This window comes from Babylonia areolata, chromosome 5, assembly GCF_041734735.1.
Source record: "Babylonia areolata isolate BAREFJ2019XMU chromosome 5, ASM4173473v1, whole genome shotgun sequence".
NCBI lineage: Eukaryota > Metazoa > Mollusca > Gastropoda > Neogastropoda > Buccinidae > Babylonia > Babylonia areolata.
In genome coordinates, this window is record NC_134880.1 from 57,319,567 (window position 1) to 57,329,566 (window position 10,000).

Here is a 10,000-nt window from a genome sequence, read left to right on the forward strand (position 1 = left end):
CCGCGAAATAACACTGAAGACTGCCACGCACGTTATTTCTGAGGAAGTGTGACCTGGCGATCGTTTCGGTGTTACCTGACAGTATCGGTAAAACTGAATTTCTTTTTACCAATGCAGTGCGCTCTTACCGTGAACTATTCGCTGGTGATATATGACTATGTATGTATATATATATATATATATATATATACATGTGTGTGTGTGTGTGTGTGTGTGTGTGTGTGTGTGTGTGTGTGTAGGCGAACGATTGACTGACGACACTCGGATTTTAGTCTCACTACTTCACGAAAATACGTACGAAGGTGGTTCAAATGATGCATATGGTGTGAAAGATTTAGACTGAAAGGTGAGTTGAAGTTTTCTACTGATTTCCTAATCTTGACTGAGCGAGGGGGAAAAAAAGAAAAGAAAAGAAAAAAAGCCACACTGACAGGAATGTGTGTTTGCATGTCTTTGACACCGATGTTTTTCACACACACACACACACACACACACACACACACACACACACACACACACACACACACATGTACACGGCACAAGCACGCACGCACGCACACACACACACACACACACACACACACACAGAGCACAGCACAGCATAGCACACAACACAACACACAGCATAGCACACAGCACAACACAACAGGATACAATTACACAGCACAACACAATACAGCAGGATACAACACAGCACACAACACAGCACAGCACAGTACAACATGATACAGCACAGCGCAGAGCACAGCACAACGCAGTGTGATTCAGCACGGCACAGCACAGCACGGCACAGCACAGCACGGCACAGCACAGCACAGTACAGCACAGCACAGCACAGTACAGCACAGCACAGCACGGCACGGCACAGCACAGTACAGCACAGCACAGCACAGCACGGCACAGCACAGCATAGCACAGCACAGTACAGCACAGCACGGCACGGCACGGCACAGCACAGCACAGTACAGCACAGCACAGCACGGCACAGCACAGCATAGCACAGTACAACACAGCACAGCACAGCACAGCACAGCATAGCACAGTACAACACAGTACAACACAGCACAGCACAGCACAGCACGGCACAGCACAGCATAGCACAGTACAACACAGTACAACACAGTATAGCACAGCACAGCACAGCACAGCGGTTTCTTTTTCTGCTTCGGCATACTGGAAATGATGAAGAAAATTACTCAGTAAAAACAAAGCAAAGACTAGAAGAAAAGAAAGAAAAAAAAAAGAAAAAAGAAAGAGAGATATAAATAACTCTTCCCCCCTCTCTCTCTCTCTCTCTCTCTCTCTCTCTCGCAATGTCTCTGGTCCCCAATCCCGTTCTCCTGCCTCTCTGTCTCTGTCTCTCAGGTCTCTGTCTCTGTCTCTGTTTCTCTCTCCCCCTGATCTTGCATCTTTCGTAACAAGTTTCTCAGCGAGCTATTACTTAAGACAAAAAAACTGCAGCCACTCAGTTAACAAACGTGGGATGTTTGGGAAGCCAAGGGAAGGAAGAGTTAAAGGCCCTGACTGCTGACTTTGTCTGTCAAAACCGTGTGGTCTGTTGTCGCTGTGAACGCTCTATCAGCCTACATCTCTTTGTGTGTAACAGGCTGATGTGATTCTGGAATTGGGTGATGTGTTTTAAGTGCTCAGGCTTGCTTGCTTTACATGTTACACACACACACACACACGCGCGCGCGCGCGCGCTATGTCTGTCTGTCTGTGTCTGTCTCCCTTCTCTGCCTCTCTCGTCTCTGTAACTGTCTACCGCATCTCTCTTTCTCACCCCCTGTCTCTTTCTCTGTATATATTTTTTTCTGTCTGTCTCTCTCTCACGCACGCTCGCTCAGTCGATCGCTCAGAGACCGGCACTGTTCGTTTACTAAGCAATGATTTGTTGGGATGGGAGAAGGATCCACAGCCGCGTGATACACTTCTATACAAAACAAACGTCTGTATGTACGTGGCAAGAGGAAGACACAATCATAGTTGAGAACCATGCAGCCCGGGGTTTAGATGAAATCATTCTACAGTAGATCGGATTTTCAGTTTGCATTATATTATCCAAAAGTCTCGAAGCCTGATCACTGATGAACACTGGATCAGAGAAGTCCAACGCTCAAACCATTCAGTAGTATACTACCATTGATGACGAGTTACGACAGATTTTTAGGCACACAACATGAAGCGCTCTCCTCCGTTCATTCAATCGACACAAGAGAGAGGAGAAGAGAAAAACAAGCAAGCAAACAAAAAAGAAAAGAAAAGAAACAGGGACGACGGCAGTGCCCCAGACCCATTTTCGCGACGCCTTCCGATGATACTCTGCGATGTGTGAAATGGAAGCAGCTGATCGCGTGCGTCAGTCCGCACGGAGTCCGCACGTGCCAAATGAAGATCTTGATTGTCGCCCCTGAGCACATTGTGCCGTTCAGTGACTTTGTTCACAACACAAAGATTAAATACTTGTCAAAATAATGCATGGACCACAAACAGAATTGTGTCTCCAAAGTAAGGAAGAAGAAACAAAAATCAGAGGGTGTCAGTGTGTATTTTGACTGATATGTCTGCACCGATTCCAAAGGCACACACAGCGTTAGTCTGATAACTGTAACTTCCCAAAGCACTGAAGTGGTACATGATAACAGTGACGTCAGTCTGAACACACACACACACACACACACACCACACACACACACACACACACACACACACACACACAACTGACAGAGAGAGAGAGAGAGAGAGAGAGAGAGAAGTCGAACTCGAAAAGTTAATTCTATGTATCTTTCTTCCGGGTTTGTTTTTGGGTTTTTTTGTTGTTGTTGTTGTTTTGTTTTTTTTGTTGTTTTGTTTTTTTGTGTTTTTTTGTGGGGTTTTTTTGTTTTTGTTTTTTTTTTTTGGGGGGGGGGGTTCACGTTTTCCTATAATCTTTCCATCGACATCAGTTGCTGTATCTTGAGACAGATATGTGCAGTAATGATTTCTGTTTTTTCCTCCGTCCCAATCCCATGTTATTGATACTGGATTTATTTTGCCAGCTAATGTTTCTAAGCCAATGTTTTCGGCGTTTTCGGCTGACAAGAACTTCAGAATAGCTTTAATTGGTGTTTTTGTTTTGTTTTGTTTTGTTTTTTTGTTTTGTTTTTTCAATGACGATGATAATATTTCTTGCAGGCAACAATTTTTTACGTTGAAATCGTACATAAGAATAATGTTGGCCGGGCATTGGGGTGACTTGATTTTTTTTTCTTCTGTTTATAAAGACAAAACGAAGAAAGTTCACATGTTTAGCACATTATTTTGTTCTTTAACATTTTCATGCACAATTTTTCAAATTTGTAACCGCCTATGATCGATATTTGCATGTTATTTTACTTGTTTGTTTTTCTTCCGTTCCAATGTTATTGCGTTGATTTGTATTGGCATAGATTTTGCCTGACGTTTTTATAATTGACGAAATGTTTTCTCTAAGTAGTGACATGAATAATGTTTCTTGAATTCAACAAGTTTTACGTGGACATCAAGTTGTGTCTGATAAAGTTGTTTTTTAAAAAAATCTTTTTCATCATGAATGTCAAACATTTCTCACATTTTCCTTCGGATTTTTTTTTTCCACATCATCCTGCACATTTTTTTTTTTTTTTACTTTTTTTTCACAGCATTCTTCACATCTAGGATGGGTCCTTTTTTTTCACAGCATTCTTCACATCTAGGATGGGTCCTCTTTTTTCACAGCATTCTTCACATATAGGATGGGTCCTCTTTTTTCACAGCATTCTTCACATCTAGGATGGGTCCTCTTTTTTCACAGCATTCTTCACATCTAGGATGGGTCCTCTTTTTTCACAGCATTCTTCACATCTAGGATGGGTCCTCTTTTTTCACAGCATTCTTCACATCTAGGATGGGTCCTCTTTTTTCACAGCATTCTTCACATCTAGGATGGGTCCTCTTTTTTCACAGCATTCTTCACATCTAGGATGGGTCCTCTTGGCCTGATCATGCGTTGGGTTTATGCGAAGATCAGGCATCTGCTTGTGTGTGTCAAGTCAAGTCAAGATTTTATTTCATGATGGTAAATTGAATAAGCAACAATTGCTTTTTTACATCAAGCCATCAATGAAAATAATAATAATAAAAAAAATAATAATAATTAATAAATAAATAAGAATTAAAAAGAAGGGAAAAAAAAAGAAAAAATGGGAGAGAGAGAAAGAGAGAGAGAAGAAACAAGCAGATGAAGAGCAACAATAATAACAAAATGCATAAATGTATATATATATATATATATATATATATATATATATATATATATATATATATATACAAGAATATTGTGATAAAGAAATACACAATTGCATTTCCATTTCTCACACACACACACACACACACACACACACACACACACCACTGAACACAAATTCTCGGACACAGTCACACCACGCCCATCCCACCCACATGCACATGTTCCCCCATATAATGCAAAATCCTTGCCAACACAAGCATATACAAAACATTTCACAAATAATAGAAATATTAGACAAACAGGTCAAAATTTGTATTACTTAATTATTTTCAATGAGGTGATTCTTCAGATTTTTCTTAAACACGTTTTTATTTACGATACTTTTTAGAGTGAGTGGGAGATTATTCCATAAATTTCCACCAGAATACAGAAAGCTGGATTTGTAAAGGTTGTTTCTTGGTCTGGGTATGCAGAGCATGTGGTTGTGTCATAACATTATGCATGCAAACAGCTTTGTTGAAGTACAGTCTGTTGTGAAAAGATAATATATTAAGTTGTTTATAGTCCATTGGGGTCAGGGAGTTCGGTCTTTTATACATACGGTGAATAAACTTTAAGTTTGAGAGGCTACAGCTGCCCCATAAAGTTGACGCATAATCGATTACTGGCAGAATATGTGCACAGAAGAAGAGCTTTCGTGAATGGACATTAAGGATCTTTTTCATTTTTGCTAGTTGAAGTATTCTATTTGAGAGACGTGTACTTAAGTACTTCGTATGATCAGTCCAAGATAGATCTGTATCAATAATGACACCCAGAATTTTGTGTGAATCTACCTCTTCAATTTTATTGACGCCTAGGAATAGTGGTTTGAAGTTATGTTTCATTTTTTGTCTTTTTTGTCGTGCACATACATACATGCACTTCGCTTTCCGAGCATTCAAGGACATGTGATTCAAGTGTGTCCAATCATTAAGTTTCTGAATATCATCTTGGAGTTCATTAGTTAGTTTACTGGCGTCTGAATTGATTGAATGTTAGGATGTGTCATCTGCAAACATTTCACATTTATATTTCATATAACAAGGTAAGTCATTAACATAAGTAGAGAATAAAATTGGCCCTAAGATGGATCCCTGTGGTACTCCATGTTTAATAAATGTAAAATTCGAGGGTTTGATTATTTATTGTTATTAACTGCTTCCTATTAGAAAGAAAAGATTGTATAAGGTGAATATACTCTTGTGGTAATTTATAAGCTTCTAATTTATGTAGTAACAAGGAATGATTGATTACATCAAAAGCTTTTTCAAAATCTATGAAAAGGAGACCTGTGAATTTATTTTCATTTATGTTATGTAGAAGACTGTCAGTGAGTTGTATGAGGGCTGTATGACAAGAATGATTTTTACGGAAACCAGACTGGTCTTCATGGATTAGGTCGTTGTCAAAGAGATAAGAATATAAACATTTTTGCAAATGTTTTTCAGTGGGTTTAGACAGAGCAGACAAGACAGAAACTGGCCTATAGTTAGATGGATCAGAAGAATCGCCTGATTTGTACAGTGGAATGACTCTAGCCTGCTTGAATTTAGAAGGAAAACATTTCTTATCGATACACAAATTATAAAGATATGTCAGAGTATCTACATAACAGGGGAAGAAAGCTTTAATATCTGTCCATCTAACCCGTCCAAATCTCGTGTGCCAGATTGTTTCAGTTGTGATAGGCTTGTGTGTGTGTGTGTGTGTGTGTGTGCGCGCGCGCGCGCAGCAGATGTGCTATAGCGTGTATGAGTCAGTTAGACCGCACACTTTAACACCTCCTTGAAACTGAAAATGTGTCTGAAACTTCGGATTCGCTTTCTTATTTCTCCGCACTTTGGGGCGCACCGAGACTCGAACTCACAACCTGATTGCGAGCTCGGCACTCAACCCACTGAGCCATAAAGTAGGCACCCAAAAGGTACGACCAAAAAGGAATGTGGGGTGTATCATAATGACCCGGTCACTAAGAACGCATAGAATTATAATGAGAAACCTTACCTCAGAGAAACAGAGAGGAAAGCTGCAAGGAAACTTGCCGTCATGAAGGAACTGACTGGAACACCATGGGGTGCCGACGGTAACATCCCGAAGAAAGTTTATGTGGGCACAGTCAGACCCAGAGTGTAACATCCCGAAGAAAGTTTATGTGGGCACAGTCAGACCCACAGTGTAACATCCTGAAGAAACTTTATGTGGGCACAGTCAGACCCACAGTGTAACATCCTGAAGAAAGTTTATGTGAGCACAGTCAGACCCAGAGTGTAACATCCCGAAGAAGTTTATGTGGGCACAGTCAGACCCACAGTGGAACATCCTGAAGAAAGTTTATGTGAGCACAGTCAGACTCACAGTGTAACATCCTGAAGAAAGTTTATGTGGGGACAGTCAGACCCACAGTGTAACATGCTGAAGAAAGTTTATGTGGGCACAGTCAGACCCACAGTGTAACATCCTGAAGAAAGTTTATGTGGGCACAGTCAGACCCACAGTGGAACATCCTGAAGAACGTTTATGTGGGCACAGTCAGACCCAGAGTGTAACATCCTGAAGAAAGTTTATGTGGGGACAGTCAGACCCACAGTGTAACATCCTGAAGAAACTTTATGTGGGCACAGTCAGACCCACAGTGTAACATCCTGAAGAAAGTTTATGTGAGCACAGTCAGACCCACAGTGTAACATCCTGAAGAAACTTTATGTGAGCACAGTCAGACCCACAGTGTAATATCCTGAAGAAAGTTTATGTGACCACAGTCAGACCCACAGTGTAACATCCTGAAGAAAGTTTATGTGGGCACAGTCAGACCCACAGTGTAACATCCCGAAGAAGTTTATGTGGGCACAGTCAGACCCACAGTGGAACATCCTGAAGAAAGTTTATGTGAGCACAGTCAGACCCACAGTGTAACATCCTGAAGAAAGTTTATGTGGGCACAGTCAGACCCACAGTGTAACATCCTGAAGAAAGTTTATGTGGGCACAGTCAGACCCACAGTGTAACATGCTGAAGAAAGTTTATGTGGGCACAGTCAGACCCACAGTGTAACATCATAAAGAAAGTTTATGTGGGCACAGTCAGACCCACAGTGGAATACGGCAGCTCTGCTTGGTCCACAGCATCCAAAACAAACACCAGCCGCCTGAACAAAGTGCAGAATGCGGGCCAATGGCTGATCACTGGAAGAATGAAGACAACCCCGAACCAGGTAATGGAGAACTACACAAACTTCCAGAACGACGGGAAGAGAAGGTTCACATTCACAGTGAGAAGCTGCTGCACATGCCAGACCACCCTGTGCACTCCAGCATCAAGAACCACACCAAGAACAGAATTAAAAGACAGCGTTTTAACCACCTCTCAAAATCCCTTCGCCAGAAAAATACAGACTTGCTACCTACAGACCAGGAAGAGGTGGAATTGCTGCCCGTTTTTGAGGAGCCAGGCATCTCCCTGGAAGGATGATCACAAACGTCCCAGAACAGAAAGGAAGGAAAGCCAAGCTCCACATGTCATGAAGGCTTTGGCACAAGAGATGATTGATGAACATTACCACCCCAGTGAGTGGACACATGTCTTTACTGAAGCTTTGGCACAAGAGATGATTGATGAACATTACCACCCCAGTGAGTGGACACATGTCTTTACTGAAGCTTTGGCACAAGAGATGATTGATGAACATTACCACCCCAGTGAGTGGACACATGTCTTTACTGAAGCTTTGGCACAAGAGATGACTGATGAACATTACCACCCCAGTGAGTGGACACATGTCTTTACTGAAGCTTTGGCACAAGAGATGATTGATGAACATTACCACCCCAGTGAGTGGACACATGTCTTTACTGAAGCTTTGGCACAAGAGATGATTGATGAACATTACCACCCCAGTGAGTGGACACATGTCTTTACTGAAGCTTTGGCACAAGAAATGATTGATGAACATTACCACCCCAGTGAGTGGACACATGTCTTTACTGAAGCTTTGGCACAAGAGATGATTGATGAACATTACCACCCCAGTGAGTGGACACATGTCTTTGCTGAAGCTTTGGCACAAGAGATGATTGATGAACATTACCACCCCAGTGAGTGGACACATGTCTTTACTGAAGCTTTGGCACAAGAGATGATTGATGAACATTACCACCCCCGCGAGTGGACACATGTCTTTACTGAAGCTTTGGCACAAGAGATGATTGATGAACATTACCACCCCAGTGAGTGGACACATGTCTTTACTGATGGGTCCTCAGACGGAGCAGTAAAGAACGGAGGAGCAGGAGTTTTCATCCAACACACAAATGGAAAACTCACACAAGAAACATATCCCACTGGAAAAATCTCCTCCAACTACAGAGCAGAAACAAGCGCTCTCCTCCATGCAGCAAAAACCATTGCTAAATCAGCCAGACCACCCCCAATATCGTCTTCTTCACTGCCGGATTGCAAACCTGTGCTAGAAGCGCTGCAAAACAAACAGACCAACAGCAAGTGTCTCTACAAAAGACCCTAAATGACCTTTCACAAGTGTCTACCATCACACTGCAGTGGATTCCACCCCACTGCGGGATCACTGGGAATGAAAAAGCTGATGCTCTGTCAAAAGTGGGAAGCAAAATGGAGCAGTTCAGTCACCCAGTGACGTACAGAGAGGCAAAAACCATCATCCACAGCCAGTACCGAAGGAAGAGAAGGCCGAACGCTGACAAAGGGACAGATGCGATCCACCAACTCCAGCGACACCAGCAAACAATCCTCTTCAGACTTCGAGCCGAATAGTGAAAATATCTCTCATGGCACAGGTACACAAACAACACCAGAACATATTCTCCAGCACTGCTCCACTTATGAGGATCTACGACGCCAGTCCTGGCCCGAGTGATATGAGAAGAGCTACAGGCACAGCTGTGAGGTGACCGCTCGTCAGGGCGACGAAGCTTCACGTCTGACGCATGCCAACAACACGCTGAAGAAGAAGAAGAAGAAACCTTACAACAATGACAAATGATTATAGCAGGTACAGCAGGGAGACCATCAAAGAGAATAGGGAGATGGACCAGAAGGGGGAAGTAGAGGGGAGAGGAGAAGAGGGAGATACAGGGAAAGAAACGACAGACAGACAGCCGGAGCAAGAGAGAGCTATGTGACAGTAGGGAAACAAAGAAAGAAAATAAGTTAGATTGAAATTGGGAAATCAGAGAGCAGAGAGAGAGCACAGAGAGAGAGAGACCAGAGAGAGAGAGACCAGAGAGAGAGAGACAGAGAGAGACAGAGAGAGAGAGCACACAGAGAGAGAGAGAGCGAAGATTACAAGGGGCCAGGGTGATGTGCGCAGATTCAGTCTATCATCACTGTTCTCAGTTAAGGGGAACAAACCCAGATTTTGACAAGAGCATAGGTGGGTTCATTTCGATAGCCTCCCGTGCATGGCCTTGCCATTGCCCTTCCGTTCACTGAATCTTCCTGTCATCCCCCCCGCCCCCTCGGCCACTCCCCCCACCCCCGTCCCCCACCCAATGACCCTCCTCCTCCTCCTCCCCTAATCCCACGCCCACCCACTCACTATCCTCTTCCCCGAACCCCCAGCCCCATTATCTCCCTCTCTCCCCTTCCTGTCCACCCGGCCTCTTCTTCACAATACATTTATAACATTAACACATACTACGCGCGTGTCAGTGTGTGATAGCGTGTGCATGTGTGTCTGAA

The 10,000-nt window shown here is 43.0% G+C and overlaps 1 protein-coding gene and 1 long non-coding RNA gene across 3 annotated transcripts in view; one reads left to right on the forward strand and one right to left on the reverse strand.

Annotated features, from left to right (window-relative positions):
* The window catches only part of LOC143282207 (uncharacterized), a 7,185-nt gene extending 4,769 nt beyond the window's left edge, over positions 1–2,416 (reverse strand). The window contains exon 1 of the long non-coding RNA XR_013055229.1: positions 2,294–2,416. This is a non-coding gene — a long non-coding RNA (uncharacterized LOC143282207). The remainder of the gene's footprint in view (positions 1–2,293) is intronic.
* Positions 273–10,000, forward strand: part of LOC143282204 (leucine-rich repeat serine/threonine-protein kinase 1-like) — a 132,741-nt gene continuing 123,013 nt past the window's right edge. Inside the window, exon 1 of one of the 2 annotated variants that reach the window (XM_076587799.1) lies at positions 273–346. The gene's annotated coding sequence lies outside the window, so the exon portion shown is untranslated. The remainder of the gene's footprint in view (positions 347–10,000) is intronic. The other variant, XM_076587802.1, reaches the window with a different exon arrangement.